The 15,987-nt window shown below is 45.8% G+C and overlaps 1 protein-coding gene and 1 pseudogene across 8 annotated transcripts in view; one reads left to right on the forward strand and one right to left on the reverse strand.

The window, feature by feature from the left end:
* LOC101585853 overlaps positions 1-1,044 on the forward strand; it is a 1,897-nt pseudogene extending 853 nt beyond the window's left edge.
* The window catches only part of Plekha7 (pleckstrin homology domain containing A7), a 230,731-nt gene that overhangs the window by 205,921 nt on the left and 8,823 nt on the right, over positions 1-15,987 (reverse strand). The gene's annotated exons all lie outside the window — the stretch shown is intronic.

Genomic DNA, 15,987 nt, shown 5'->3' on the forward strand with positions numbered 1-15,987 from the left:
AAAAAAAAAAAAAAAAGATCTCATTAGAAGAGAGCGTACTGCCCTAGGTTCCAATATTACAAAAATCACTCTAGAATCTTTTCTTGCACGGGAGAAAAGAAAAAGACAAGAAAAGATTGATAGGGGGCCAGGAAGATGGCTCAGTAGACTAAGCGCTTCCCTGGCAAACTCAAGGGCCTGAGTTCAATCCCCAGTCCCAACAAAAAAAAAAAAGAAAAGATTGATAAACTTGAATAAGATATGGAAAGGAGGAAAGGCGCTGGTGATCAGTGGTCACAAGGTGTTTGAATTCTGCCCTGAGCTGGTCAGTGATGATGATGATGAAGAAGCTGACGACACGCACTACACACAGGGAGCAGACACCAATGAGGTTGATGATTCCATGAGAATAAATGACATAGACTTAAGCCTGTACATCCGAAGAGACGTGAATGAGACAGGCATCACTGTAGCCAGTCTTGAAAGATTCAACACATGCTTCAGACAAAGAAGAAAGTAAACTAAGTGAAGCCTCTGGAGGTTGGGCTGAAAATGGTGAACACAGTGACTTGGTAGAGGACAATGAAGTTGATGGACAGGAAAACGGAGCCATCAGAGCTGTTCCTATGTGTTATGGTTTGTGTATAGGTGTCCCTCCAAAGCCTCATGCAGTCTTGGGGTGGCTTCTGGAGTTTGTGATTGGTCACTGTGGGTGTGGCTGCTGCACCTGCCAGGGGCAGGTAGTCTGCATTACAATGTAAGGTGGGAAGAGAAGCCAGCTGCTTGAGCTGCTGTCATCCCTCCTTTGTGCTCTTGCTCTTTGCCACCACCATGAAAGGTTGCTTTCTGCTATGTACAGCTCTGCATTGGACCCAGATGTGTATGAACTGAAACCTCCAGTACCTGTGAGCTAAATAAACCTTTCCTTCCTTCATTTTGAGTGTCGGGTATTTGTCCCAGCAATGAGAGAAGAGTAACTAAGACACTATGGATGAAAATATTTTTACCGGGGAAAATCTGGAGGAATAAGAAGAAGAATTAAACACACTTGATTTAGAAGAATGATACCAAAACAAGTCAAGGAAAAGATTAAGTCAGCTCAGCATGAGCTGAAATTGACTAAATTCATTTTTTCCCCCTAGAATCAACAGGATCAACAGTTCATTTCCCATGCTGATTGTGAAGGGTTTGCTCTCCTCCAAAAGAGGAACATCCTCCCTTCATCTTCTCTTCTGACTTTGGCTACATCTCATAGTAAGTTCATAGTAGTTTATGGTAAATTGAAATATAAAGGTCACTTCAGAAAATGACTGTTGTGGGGCCGGGGAGATGGCTCAGTGGAATAAGCACTTCTCTGGCAAGTACAAGGGCCTGAGTTCAATCCCCAGTTCCACCAAAAAAAAAAAAAAGAAAATGGTTGTTGTAACTGTCCACTTGCATAGGAAGTGTAACTGCTTTTCCAGCTTTTCGTTTTTGTTGGGCATGTGTTAACATCAGCAAATAAATCTACACTGAAAAGGCCCATAAGAGAGTGATTGCTGGGCCAGCCAAATAGCTCAGCGGATTAAAGCACCTGCAAGCAGATGCAGGGGTGTAGGCCCTATCCCCGAAGAGAGGGCAATTGAGACTGGGTGGCAACTGAGACTGGGTGTGGTGCCTATAATCCCAGCTCTTAGGAAGCTGTAAACAGGCGGATCACTGCGAGTCTGATCTAGTAGTGAGACCCTGAACACCCTGTAGACCCTTTTATACCAAAGAGAGAGAGAGAGAGAGAGAGAGAGAGAGAGAGAGAGAGAGAGAGAGATTGCCTTTTCCTCTGTATTTATATGATGTAGACTGCCTACAGGGGCCGGGTAGAATAAGTGCTTCCCTGGCAAGCACAAGGGCCTGAGTTTAATCTTTGGTTCTGAAGAAAAAAAAAAAAAAAAAAAAAGTATGCCTACAATGTGAATGCTGCGCATTATAAAGGAAACCGCCCACGCAGATTCAGTATTGTGTATCTTTGGACAATTCAATGGACGTTTGCAATGGAACATGAACCCAACGGGATCAGCTACAGTGCCCTGTGTTTCTCTATTCTTTTTTGCCAATAAAGTTGTAAATAAAAAATGTCACACATTAAAACCTAAAAAAAAAAAAAGATTTTATTGACTGTGAGGATGGGCGAGTATCCAAACCTGAACCAAAAATGGACCTTGCCTTGAAGAAATTTACAACCAGGTGAGGGAAAAGGAGAAGATGTGAATACAAAAAGGTGTAATATGAAGCAGAGCAGTCATGTGAGCAGTACATTAAGTGCCAGGAGTGCAAGGGAAGGCCTGGGGGGAGGGCAGGAAAGGTCACACACAAGCAGCCAGGGAGCCACATGAAAGGCCGGACAGAGGAGAGAGGAAGAAACCTGCATACTCATTTGTTCATTCATTCATTCATTCATTCATTCAACATCAAATTTAGGTTTCCTTTGCCAGACTCTGTGCTGAGCACTGGGTATAAAGGCATGTATGGAAAAAAAAAAAAAAAAGAATGAGGTAATTCACAGGCTAATGTCAAAATACTGAGAGGCATCAGTACAAACTTCAGTGACACAATGGAGTAAAGACAGCAGCCCACAGGCTCCGCAAGCAGACACTTCATTCACTCACTGCTGGAATCCCCAGCACCTGTAATACTATCAGGCACAGAAGGGCTTCTTGTTGCATATTTGCTGGATAAATGAACAAAAGCACCAACAAAGGGATCGCCCAAAGGTTGGTGATGGGTGGCTGGACGGCTTCCTTCCAGATGTCATATCTAAGAAGCTGGGCATTATCTGCATGGAAAGGGAACCCTCCTAATGCTAGAAACTTTAAGAGCAAAGACACACCCTCAAGTTTAAAAAAAAACCATCCTAAATCATGCATGGTGGTGTATGCCTGTAATCCCAGCACTGCTGCAACAGAAAGACTGCCTTGAGTTTGAGGTCAGCCTGGGCTACACAGTGAGTTCAAGGCCTGCCTGGACTACAGTGAAATCCTGTACAAATACATACATATATACATACATACATACATACATACATGAATAAGCAAGCAAAGACACAGAAGCAAGAGAGTGCCCCCGCTGAACACAGGGCACGTAAAGAAAAGTCCTGAGTGAGACACACTTGAAGGTCCTTGATAAGGAGGCACATTAAGGTGAGGCTTTTGGTCCTGATGGGGAAGCACAACACCAGTCAAGGCCAGCTGCACCATACTACAAGTAAGCTGGTGAGGGCAGGGCATGGGGGGGATAATGAGAGAAACATACCCTCTCCCAATCACAAGAACCCATTACCTATCACAGGTACTAGACCCCTCTGAGAAGGGAGGTGCTCAATGAGCCCAAAGATGTTTATGAGTGGGAAAAGGGTAGCCCTACCACAGTCCTTGTGGGATGCAGCAACTATAAGCCAGAGTCGTTATCAGAAGCCCACCACATTACCCTGACATCCACTTCCTGGAAAGGCTCCAATCAGATTAGTGTTTCATAAAGCACATACTATGTGCTTTTCCTTGTATCAGGAGCGAAGGCAGAAAAAGAGAAGCCCAGCCCCTGCTCTGGCCAGGTTTTAAGGAGTACAGCTAGTTAGTTATACAGGACACGAAGGAGGGCATTCTCGGACACATTCTCCAGCCAGTCCTACTTCCTAGCCCGGTGAGTGGGGAGAGGAAGGAGTGTGTTGCTTTACAATCCATCAAATTAATTGCCACTGATGGAAATTTTACAGGCCTCCTACAGCCTCCCGTCTATTTCCTAATCTCCCATGGCCCTAATCTCTTGAGAAAGAATTTATGAGCCATAATCTGTTCAGCCCACTGTTCTCAGGAACCATGTCTTGGAAAAACCCCAGCCCCACCAGTGGTCAGCCCCAACCAAAAAGCCTCCCCAGCTGGTAACCAGCCAAGGCCTGATTCCACCTGACTCCACCCACCTGGAGCAAGCTACGCAGACCTTGGTCTGGACTCTGGCCTTGCAAGCAGACTTGTCCAACCAGCCCTTTTAGTAAACACAAGTTCTGTTCACTCCATCTCCTCCTCCCCCACCCCCTTCTTCCTCCTTAAATCTGAGCAGCCTAGTAGAAGGCAAAGCTAGCAAAAGTGAGTTCTGGGCAGACCACGTCTGGGCTGCTACTCATCTACCAGCATGACACAAGGCACAGGGAAAACAGTCCTAGCTGAGGTGTGCGCACTGCATCTAATTTCTGCTTGCTCTATCCTTGCTGGGAAGCCACCTTCCCATCTCTCGGCCTCACCATCATCTGAGAAATGCAGGGAAGGTAAAACAGCCTCCCAGGAACTTCTCGATTGGCCTCTCTATGACCCAAGTTTCACTAGCAATCTGCAGAGTCTCATTTCTTTCAAGCAACAGAGGGATGGGGACTCCAGGCTAGCAGGTCACTTAGCTAGAGGACAACACCCCTCAGTTTGACCTGATACCTTCCTCAAGTACTGCCTTCGCTCCCACATGATGTTTCTCCCCTCCTCATGTGCTCAGCCTCTTCAGGCCTTGGCTTCTGCTGTGACCTTTGTCTCCCTCACAGCATGATAAAGTTTTGGGGCCCAACTCAAGTGTCTCCCTAAGGCTTCCTGCATCACCCCTCCCCTCCTCATGCCTGTCCAGATCTCCCTGCCTCCTACACTGCACTCGAGGGCATGAGACCTGAGTCTTCATTGCCTACTTATGACTGTGAAAGCCAGAAGTAAGTATACTTTATCACAACACATCTCAGAGGACATGCCCAAAGCTAGAGCCATAGCCAGTAGCTAGAATCACACCTTTTAATAACCAGTGTTTGTACCTTCTGCCCTTGAGAGGGGTTGACAATACCTCCAATACCTTTTAACCAAGAGGATAAACCTTGCCCAAGGTCACATAAGGGGATAAATAAACCAGGGTTCAAACCCAGTTCTAATTCCATATTCTCCCAGCACACCTGACGGCCTATTAAAAAGATCTGGGTTGTTTTCTGTTTTGTTTTTAATTTTATTTTTTTATTTATTTATTAGAGAGAGAGAGAAAGAGAGAGAGAGAGAGAGAGAGAGAGGGGGGTGTGTGTGTGTGGCCAGCTCAGTCCACCAGGGGGCGGGGCTGGCTGGCATGTGGTGCTGGGGGATCGAACCACAGTCCCTGATGCTTTGCTAAGCTTGTTCTAAGTAGGTGCTTTAGACCACTGAGCCATCTCTCCAGCCCCTGTTTTGTTTTGTTTTGTTTTGTTTTGTTTTGTTTTGTTTTGTTTTGTTTTGTTTCATTTGTTTTTCAGACAGAGTCTTGCTACAGTTCAGGCTGGCCTGAACTCATGGGAATCCTCCTGCTTTAGCCTCCCACGTGCGGGGATTACAGGAATGTGCCACCACACTTGGCTCTAGGCTTTCAGTATGAAGTGCAGCTCTCCTGAGGATCCCCCTGGGAGTTAGACATACCTACAGCAGCAGAAAGACAGCCAATCAAGGAGTCTGACAAAAGAATGGCAAAGGACATGTACTCCATACTCTCCACTGTTTCCAACCCACATCTGATTACCTGTGGTGAAAGTGAACTCAGCATATACCAAAATATGTCAGAACTGAGATTCTGTTGTAAATCTGAAGCCAAGACATTGTGTCTGTAGCTTTCAGAAAAAAAATGAAATTTGTCCCTTAGATATTTGAAAACAGAACTCATATCCCTGTGGATCTCCTCTATTTCATTTGAAATACCCCCAGTTCCTTCAGCAGCTCCTTAGGAGAAAAGAGTTCTGATACCTGCTACCATCACACCTTGGAAGGGCTAAAATGGCTACAGCTCTCTTAAAAGGGTAATCCCAAAACGGGTCCCATCTCTAATCTCCTCAAAGCAGAACAGGAACATCATCTCCTGTGTTATAAGGACTATACTTCCAGGGGCCCTGGAGTTGGCTCAGTGGAATAAGCACTTCCCTGGCAAGTGCAGGGGGCTAAGTTAAATTCCCAGTTCCGGGGGAAAAAAAAAAAAAAGGACTATACTACCATTAATGCAGCCTGAAAGAAAAATCAGCATTCTGGTAGTCACACCTTCTTGTTTACTCCTTTGCAGCCTGTTTTAATAAACCCATGTGTCCCACAGCAGCACCTTCTAGAGGACCCTGGTCCTCATGCAAGTGCCAAACTTATCCTCTTCAGCTGGTTGGAGCAGGAAGCGCTAGAACTCTGGAGTCAGACTTGGATTGGAATCCTAGATCCGCCTCTTACTTACTAAACCTGTGGACACATTACTTTCACCAACTTTCGAATTCCTCAGCTACAAAATGGGGACATTTTTTACCTCACCCAAGGTCAAATCTTGATATCGACCCACTCTGTCAATCCAAAGTTTTGCAGCCTTGGGTAGTGGGCCACCAACCCACCCTGCTTTCTTGTCCCACAGTCCTCACCACAGTGAACATCCTCTTTGGTTTATCTCCCTACATCCAACTGTGAATTTCTAGATTTCCTTGTTTTTGTAGCCCCAGAATCTGTCACAGTGCCATGTGACACAGAACAAGAGCAATTAAATGATGGATGAATGAGTATATGAACAAGTTAATTCCACTGACTTCAAGGAGACACTTTCTTTTATCCTCTCTTAACCTTCACCAACTTTGCCCTCTCTCAATCTTCACCAATTTTTGAATTGCTGGGCAGCAGAAAGCATTTATTGCAACAGATTATGAGGGCCCTATCCCCTCTACCCAGGACACACCACTGTCCTGTCCTCCCAATTCCAAAGCCTCCAGACTGTTAAGGTTTGCTCTCAGCTGCTCCTAGAGCTAGGTTGATGGACGTATAACCAGGTGAGTGCTGGCTGAAGTAGCCTCTGATGACACCAAGATAACACACGCTCTCTGTGGGGAGAGTGACACCAGGATTTCTCCAGAATGCCTTAGCTCCTTGGGGCTTCACTGAAAACACTCTTCCTGCTTCCAAGTAATTAATAAGATGAAAAAGAAATATCTGCTCATCCTCAATGGTACATTTCAAAATCATGCTACCCACACCTTAGAGAGCACTCATCTTACCATCTGCACATAGCTCGAAGCCACGCTCTCCAAGTGGCCCAAATACTAGCAGACCTTCATGGCTCACTCATGGGTTCCTCCTTGGAGACTCCTACTACTCCTGAGGCAAAGAAGTCTGTGCAAACCTGGGTTCCACCACTTACAAGACTGAATTTCCTGTTCCCATCTGTTTCCTGTCCAGGCAACAGATGACAGTGGCATGTAACAGGAAGTAGCAACAATCATGAATTTCCTAAGCACATACTCACCAGTTTCAGGCTGTAACATGGTTCAGTGAGATAAAAATATAAACACTATGGCTGTGGACTCCACACAGTGACTTTTCATTTAGTTTTTTGTTTTGTTTTTTTTTTTTTCCTTCTCATCTATTACAACCTGAACCTCATCTTGGTTACTTTTCTCATCACTGGGACAAAATACCCAACACCCAAAGTTAAAGGTAGGAAGGTTTATTTAGCTCTCAGTTTGTAGAGGTCAGTCTATAATCAGCTGGCTGTAAGGCAAGGTGACATACAGGCAGAAGTTCATGGCAGTGGAAGATGCCAAAAACAAGAACGAGGAGGAGAGAGCAAACTTCTTTCCCTGCCTTACACCATATGCAGGCTACCCAGCCTAGGGCAGGGTAAGTACTCACAGCCTTCATCACGACACTAGACTATGAATCAATGGCAAACTCTAGATTGAGCCGCCTTGGAACTGCATGAGGCTCTGAGGGGACATCCACACACAAGCTACAGCAAGCCTTGACTCACACTGCTGTCCTAGGTATGTCTCAGCTCCAGCTCTGCAGGGAGACACTCGGGAGCATGGAAGGAGTCTGTAGCCACACAGCCACAGCAAGAGTGTTCAGCTTGAGTGTACCAAGCACTGGAAGCTCCCAATGGTTACCCAACAAGCCAACCCACTAGGCAAAACAGAAAATTACTATTTCAGGTAACTCACAGAAGGGGTGAGACAGGGGCCAGGGAGATGGCTCAGTGGAGTAAGCGCTTAACTAGCAAGCACAAGGGCCTGAGTTCAATCTCTGGTTCCACCCAAAAAAAAAAAAAAAGAAAAAAGAAAGGGTGAGACAGATGATAGTTTCTGGGACACCTGACCCGGGTGTTCACGGCCTGACCTTCTCTCTCAGAGACGCCTAGGCTCTGGTTTTCTGAAGCAAGGTGGTCAAAACATCTCTGCTGCTGACTTCTCAGGCAGAATCCCAATCAAACAATACCCCCAGGGTCCACAGATTCAACAAATTCATTCAACAATTATTTTCAGAACATCTGTGTTCCAATCACTATTTCAGGTACTAGAGGTATTCAATTAAAACAGGGACAGTTCTTTTAATGTTTGCCAAGAGTCAATTTTAAGAGGGAAGAGATAAAAAAATTAAAATATATCTGGAATAAACAGACTGTAAAGAAAAAGGAGGACTGAGGGTCTACAGTGTGCTGGAGGATAGAGGTCAAGAAAAGCCACACTTAAAAGGTGGCACCAGAGCCTGGGAGAAAGGACAGCAGCCACAGGAAACATTCCAGATGGGAAGCAGCAAGAACAACGGACTAAGGCTAGCTGCTCTTTATGTGGTTGAGAAACAGCAGCAGGAGAAAATGAGGTAGGAGAGGTAATTGCAGACGGGTCATAAAGCTTTGTGGCGAGCCGGGAGATAGCTCAGTAGAATAAGCACCTGCCTGACAAGCACAGGGTCCTGAGTTCAATCCCCAGTACCACAAAAAATAAAAAAATAATAAAAAAATAAAGCTTTGTGAACAACTATAAGGACTTCAGATTCCACTGTGTATAATGGGCACCCTTCACACATGTGTAAGTACAGCACAGTCTCTCTGGTGTGAGAAACCAAAAGGTAAATAAAATATGTAATAAAATTGTGAAATAGGAAGAAATTGTTTAAAAGGAAAGGAGAACTAGGGAGGGAGAAAGGAAAAAATGGGAAAAGAATAAAATGGAAACAAAGCTTTGTAAATAAGGATGGGAAGTGGGGCTGAAGGGAGAGGAGGGAAATGAGGGGAAAAAGAGGAATCAAGGGGCCTGGAAGATGGCTCAGTGGAATAAGCACATGCCTGGCAAGCGCAGGAGTCTGAGTTCAATCCCTGGTTCTGCCAAAAAAAAAAAAAAGAAAAAGAAAAAAGAGGAATCAAGATATATCATGTACAAATATATATCACATACAAATTCATGATACATCATACATGTATATATGTGTATAAAGCACAAATTCCCTAAAATGAATGTGATCATTATGCATATCTAAGTTGTTTCAATAAAAAAAAAAAATGATGTGAAGAGCCGACAAGATAGCCCAAAGGACTAAACACCTGCTTAGGCAAGCACAGGGACTGGGGTTCAATCCTTGGTACTACATGCCATGCTGGCCCTGTCCCCAGGGCACACTGAGCCCGTGATGGAGTCCAGGTGTGGTGATGCACCCCTGTAATCCCAGCTGCTGGGGAGGCTGAAAACAGGAGGATCATGGTGAGTCTGAACTGTATAGTGAGACCCTGTACCAAAAAAAAAAGAAAGAAAGAAAAAAAAAAAAAAAAAGATGTGAGACCTTAAGGCTAAGCATAAGGATACATGCCTATAATCCCACCACTTAGGAGGCTGAAGCAGAAGGATAAGTTCAAAGCCAATCTAGGCTATATGATGAATTCAAGGCCATCCTGAACTACATGGAGAGACCATGTCTCAAAAACAAAATAAAACAGGGGTCAGGGATATAGCTCAGCAGTATAAGTGCCTGCCTGGAAAGTGCAAGCAAGGTCCGGAGTTTGATCCCTGGTACTGAAAAAAAATTAAAAAAGCAAAAGCAAAATAAAATACAACAACCAAGATGGAAGCCTTCAAGGGCCAGCCAAATAGCTCAGTAGATTAAAGCACCTGCAAGCAGGCCCAGGGGCCCGGGGTTCAATCCCTGGGCCTGCCCTGCCGGCCCCACCCCCAGGGCGCACTGAGGGGCATGGTGGTGCACACCTGTAATCCCAGCTCTTGGGAAGCTATAAACAGGCAGATCACTATGAGTCCGATCTAGTAGTGAGACCCTGAACACCCTGTAGACCCTTCCCTAAAATAAAAAAAAGATGGGGGGCAGGGAAATGGCTCAGTAGAATAAGTGCTTCTCTGGCAAGCTCAAGGGCCTAAATTCAATCCCCGGTTCCACAAAAAAAAAAAAAAAAAAAAAAGATGGAAGCCCTCAGATGAGTCGAGTTAAAGGGTGACATGATCTAATCTCCACAATAAAATAATCCTTCCAGCTGCTCTATCAAGGAGAACGAGAGAAGCACAAGGACTAGCTAGGAGGGTACTGCAACAGTCCAGGCAACAGATAACAGTGGCATGGAATCAGATGATACTAAGGGTCATGAAAATGGTCTGCTTCTGGATATATTTCAAAAGTAGAGTAAATGCCAATGTTAACCTGAAATGTGCCCAATGTCAGGAACTCCTGGTTGTTACCAGATTTTTTCAGGGTAGACCTACACACAATAGAGTCCACTCAGTCCTGCAACGAGGTCTGGGAGTGGCACTCCTGCTGACTGTGTGGGAAGGGAGGTGGGTAGGAAGGAGTGAAGTCATAGGGAGGCACTCCCCCTGTAGAACTCATCAGCCTTCACATATACAAGGCGTTCCTCTGAAGGTACAAACTGACCCTGGCTTTTCAGGGCACAAGGTGGAACTCTCTCATGAAGAAACCCAGTGAGACAACTTGGGGATGTGGGTTCAAGCCCTGGGTCTACCACCTCCTGGCTGCAAGCTCTGGGCTAAGGCTGCACTCCACTGTGTAAAAGAGAACTATAACACACCATCTGTGGGCTCCTGCAAAGTCTGAATGATTTACTACATATACCATGCTCTGTAAAAGCTGGTCAACAGGCTTGGAATTACAATACTCCCATCATTCTTAGTCACATGACCTGGGGCTTGGTCCCCTGTCCTCCTCTATAAAATGAGAGGAATAACGCCTTTTAGGGATACCATGAGGATTAAAGTAAATAACATAGGAAAATTTTTGATCACAAAAAGTACCTAAATGCTGTGAAACTCTCTCCAGGCCTGTGACATTTGATGCGACCTCAATGAAACCCCTTCTGAACCAGCACCACAGCTTCCAACTCTGTCTACCCTTCCACTTACCCAGCACAAGGACTCACTACGCAGTTCACACTCATGCTGATCCTCCTGTTTTCAGCCTCCCCAGCACTGGGATTACAGGCATGCTCCACTATGCCAAGATCTGGTGGCCGGCCCAGTGCATGCGCACACTTGTGTTGGGGGAATGCATGGTATGTGGTGCCAAGGATCAAAACCCAGTCCCTGCACTTGCCTAAGCAGGTGCTTAATCCACTGAGCTATCTTGTTGGAAATTGTGAACATGCTCTTGAGACTTTTCATAGCCAGGCATGCTGGCATATGCCATAACTCCAGCATTCTAGGAGGCTGAGGCAGAAGGATCACAAGTTAAAGTCCAGCCTGGGAAACTGAGTGACTCAGAGAGACCCTGTCTCAAAATTTAAAAACACTGGCTGGGTGTGGTGGTACCACCTGTAATCCTAGCACTTGGAGGATGAGGAAAGAAGACTACAAGGAGTTCAAGACCAGCCTAGGCTACACAGTGAGTTCAAGGACAGCCTGAACTGCATACCAAGACTCTGCCTCATAAAACCAAATAAAGTCAGGCATGTGGCTCATGCATGCTTGTAACCCCAATACTCGGGAGGCTGGGGCAGGAGGATCACCTTGTTCAAAGCCAGCACGGGCTACATAGTAAGTTTACTGGACTACTTCACATCCTTGCAAAAGGCAGTGCAGAGTTCCTATCATAGCCACAACCCCATTAAAGTTTAAAAGTCCTGCACAAGGACTTTTGGCAGACCTTGAACACAAATGACCAGCTACAGAAACAAATCCCTGAAACGTCAAAGAAATCAGGACAGACCAAAGGAACATGGCTCTAGGAGAAAGGTTACTTGTACTTTATCCCCTAGTTGTTGTCATGTCTATGTCCCTCCAAAGCACAAGATTTAAGAAAGGGAGGAGGGGCAAGGAACACAGGATATTAGCTGCAGGTTATAGAGTCATGGAGTTATGGTAAGCTGTGAAGAACAGAAGCCTAAATGAGGCTGCAACTGAAGCTCAATGGCAGGGTATCTGCCTAGCATGCACAAGGCCTACATTCAGTCCCTAGCATCGCAAAGAAAAACACAAGTCTATCCATAAAGAGAATGTTTTCCTTTCTAAGTCTTCAACTAGAGCCAATAAAGGCAGTTTTATTAGTCTGAATCCAGCATTTTCCCCTCTTCTTTCGCTTCCTTGAGGCCTCTACCCCTCCCCCAGAAGCGCCATGCACACAGCCTGCCAGCAGGGACAGGATTTCTGAGTGTGAGGAGGAGCACAGAATGGGTGAAAGGCTGCCCTTGGCAGTGGCCCGCAGAATGTCCGCAGGCCTCTGGGTGGAATTGTGGGTGTCTGTCACACTGCCGGGGTCAGGTTTTAACTAGGCCACCCCTCAGACACACACACCACTAACTTGATCACCATCCCTTCTATTTTAAGACAGGAGTGCAGCCAGCTTTTGGTGTGCATTACCTGCCTTCCCCTCATTTGGAGCCAACCTTCACCCGTGCTTCAACCTCCTCCCTCCAGCCCCAGCCTACCCAACAGACTCCTCCTTCCTCCCCCACAGCTACCGGCCACTTACATGCCTACTGTAGCCCTTTTCCAGGAGTGGTCCAGTCTGCAGCCTTCCACTCCTGGTACCCCTGAACACACCAAGATGTCACACAGACCTGCCTGTGCTTCACCCTCCAATATCCCAACCTTCAGCAAATCCCAGCTTACTCATCAGATCCAGGCTTGGTGTTCCACCCTCACAACATTCCCCAGGAAGCCCTCCTCAAGTTCCAATCCTTGTCCTTCACCTTAGCACATCCATCTGTGTCCCTCCCACAGCACAGGGTCCCAGGATTCCATGGGGACACTATTAGTGCTTTGAGTCATTAACTGAATACCTACTTTGTACCAGATGCCCTGTGGGAGCCAGCCATGTAAGAGTAAACACTCTTAGCTCAGCAGATTAAAGCACCTGCAAGCAGGTGCAGGGCCCCGGGGTTCGATCCCCGGGGCACACTGGGCATGGCGGCCAGCGCCTATGATCCCAGCTCTTGAGAGGCTATAAACAGGCGGATCACTATGAGTCCGATCTAGTAGTGAGACCCTGAACACCCTTCCCTAAAATACAAAAAATAAAAAATAAAGAGTAAACACAATAGACAAAATGTCTCTGTGGAGATAACATTCTGGAGTTAATACCAACCCATGATAGCACTTTATATGTTCAAGACTATACTGAGTACATTAACTCATTTAATTCTCATCACAATTATTATTATCCCCATTTCACAGATGAGGAAACCAACAATCCAGATTATCTGACTTGCACAGAATCACACCACTGGCTAGCAGGATGGAGGGCTAGGATTTAAATCTAGGAAAATCAGAACCCATGCTCCTAACCACCAGGCCACTGAGTTGTTTAATACTGTTTATCCTACTCATTTTGGTATCCAAAGTGTTGGAGACAATGCCTGCAAGTGCTCAGAGAAAGTCTACCAAATGTAGGACCCTGAATGACAAAGGCTGAACTCTATCCGAGGAACCCACCCACTCCTCCTCTCCAGCAACCCCCATCTCAGCTCACAGGCGCCACCCCCATGTTTTGTTGACTCCTCCAATCTGAAAACTACACCCTCCTGGGACACATCTCTCCACCCACAGCTCATCAGGGAATACACTACAGATAGGCCAACCTGGGCACAAAGTGACAGTGATGACCCCAATTTAGGGTCACTGGGCACCTGTGCATGAAGTTATTTAGCCTCCCTGTGCCTCAGTTCCCTAATTTGTAAAAATAAATTGATAATTTTGATAAGAATTAGAGGAGCCTATGTCTGTTAAGTCAGCATTAAACATTCATAACAATCAATAAATAGGGATTCAAAAAAGCAACTGTCACTTTTATGTGAGTCTCACGACCCTAGCCTACAACAAACCAATACTCCAGAATTAATCAAAACCAATCCCAGTTGGATCCCCGTTGTGCCATGCCAGCATGGACCCCCAGAGCACACTGAGAGGGTGATTGAGACTGGTCGTGATGGCACGCCTGTAATCCCAGCACTTGGGAGACTGAAAACAGGAGAATCACTATAAGTCTGATCTGTGTAGTGAGACCTGCACTAAATACAAAAAAAAAAAAAAAAAGCCCAGACCATAAGGAAAAAAACACTCTCAAATCTTACTACTGACTCAAGAAAGTAATCAACACCCTCTAAGACTTCCCTTCCTTGAGGGGCAGCCTGCAAAGGTCAGGCAGGAGCAGCCCACAGCAGAGAACTAAATTCTCACACCAGGTTCCTCAGACATGGTAGCTTTTGGAATAAAAAGTGTAGTATGGGATCTAATTAAAATGTCTACCTACTCAGAGAGCAGGCCACCAATTACTGTGCTCTCCACCGAAGAACTAATGTCCTCTAAGTTTCTGAAACTATTTGGTGCCAAACATGGAAATACATACACACATTCTCAGGTGAGAAGAGTTGGGAAAACTGAAGCAGAGGCCAACTGAGCTCTCTCCAGCTCCCACCCACACACCAAAGCTAAAAAATAGTAATAATTACTCAAAGCCTGAGTAAATGCCTATACTTGCAGGCACTACCAATTCCATTTAGAAATGAATTTATGAAAAAAAAATAAAAAATAAAATGCATTTATGGGGACAGGGATTATAGATATTTAACCCCGCCAGCATTTATCTATCACTTTTTAAATCCTTGTGGCGAAACGTGCTGAGAAAAGTATCTTTCTGAACACTAATCATTCATTTCTCCTCCTTCCATCCCTGACCACTGGTTTTGGATCCCTCTTTCCCTCCTCAGTTCACAAACCCCCATTTTTCACCAATTCAAACCTCTTCTCACATGGCCACCAATTTCAGGAGGTTCAGCTCAAAGGTGAACTCAACTAACTTATCTCTATTTGGGTGACACCATGCCCAGTGAGCTTTTCAAGGAACTGAGCCACAATTCTGGCCTGGCCCTGAAACCCCCAGAACCAGTTCAGGAAAGACCAAAAGGCCAGACACCTCCACAACTTACTCGAACCACTGCTGTCTATGGTACACATCTGCCCACATAAAGGAAGCATTCTCTTTTCTCCATTCAACTGGAGTCCACTTGTTTCCCCTGGGTATGAGTGTCAATCACTCAGAAAAATCTTCAGCCACCCTCTTTTGCCCTCAGGAGGCTTTCTAAATGATCATGTTGGTCTGAGATGTGGATTTATCAGCCTGTTCCCAGGCAGACATGGTCCCCACTCAGTGGCCTCCCTCTGGCAGTGACAGCATCATTCTGGGCAGGGATGAGGGCAACACAGTCCCAACCTCCACTGAGGTACCTACACCAGGAACCTACCTCCATTCTCCCTGAGTAACCAAGTGGGGATTAACAGCTATACCCTGTTGACGCTCTAGAGACCTTTTACAGCTAGGCACGTTGGCATATGCCACAACTCCAGCTTTCTAGGAGGCTGAGGCAGAAGGATCACAAGTTAAAGTCCTTGCAATGGCCAGGCAACTGAGTGCCTTAGAGAGACCCCGGTCTCAAAATTTAAAAAGGCTGTCTGGGTGTGGTGGCACACACCTGTTGACGCTCTAGAGACCTTTGGAGGGTCTCTAGACCAGCACTTGGACGGTGAGGAAGAAAGACTACAAAGAGTTCAAGAGCAGCCTAGACTACATAGTGAGTTCAAGGACAGCCTGCACTACATACCAAGACTATGCCTCATAAAACCAAATAAAGCCAGGCATGTGGCTTGTGTATGCTTGTAACCCCAGTACTCAAGAGGCTGAGGCATGGGGCTGGTGAGATGGCTCAGTGGTCTAAAGCACCTACTTAGAACAAGCTTAGCAAAGCACAGGG

This window comes from Octodon degus, unplaced genomic scaffold, assembly GCF_000260255.1.
Source record: "Octodon degus isolate 3935 unplaced genomic scaffold, OctDeg1.0 scaffold00067, whole genome shotgun sequence".
In the NCBI taxonomy this organism is placed as follows: domain Eukaryota; kingdom Metazoa; phylum Chordata; class Mammalia; order Rodentia; family Octodontidae; genus Octodon; species Octodon degus.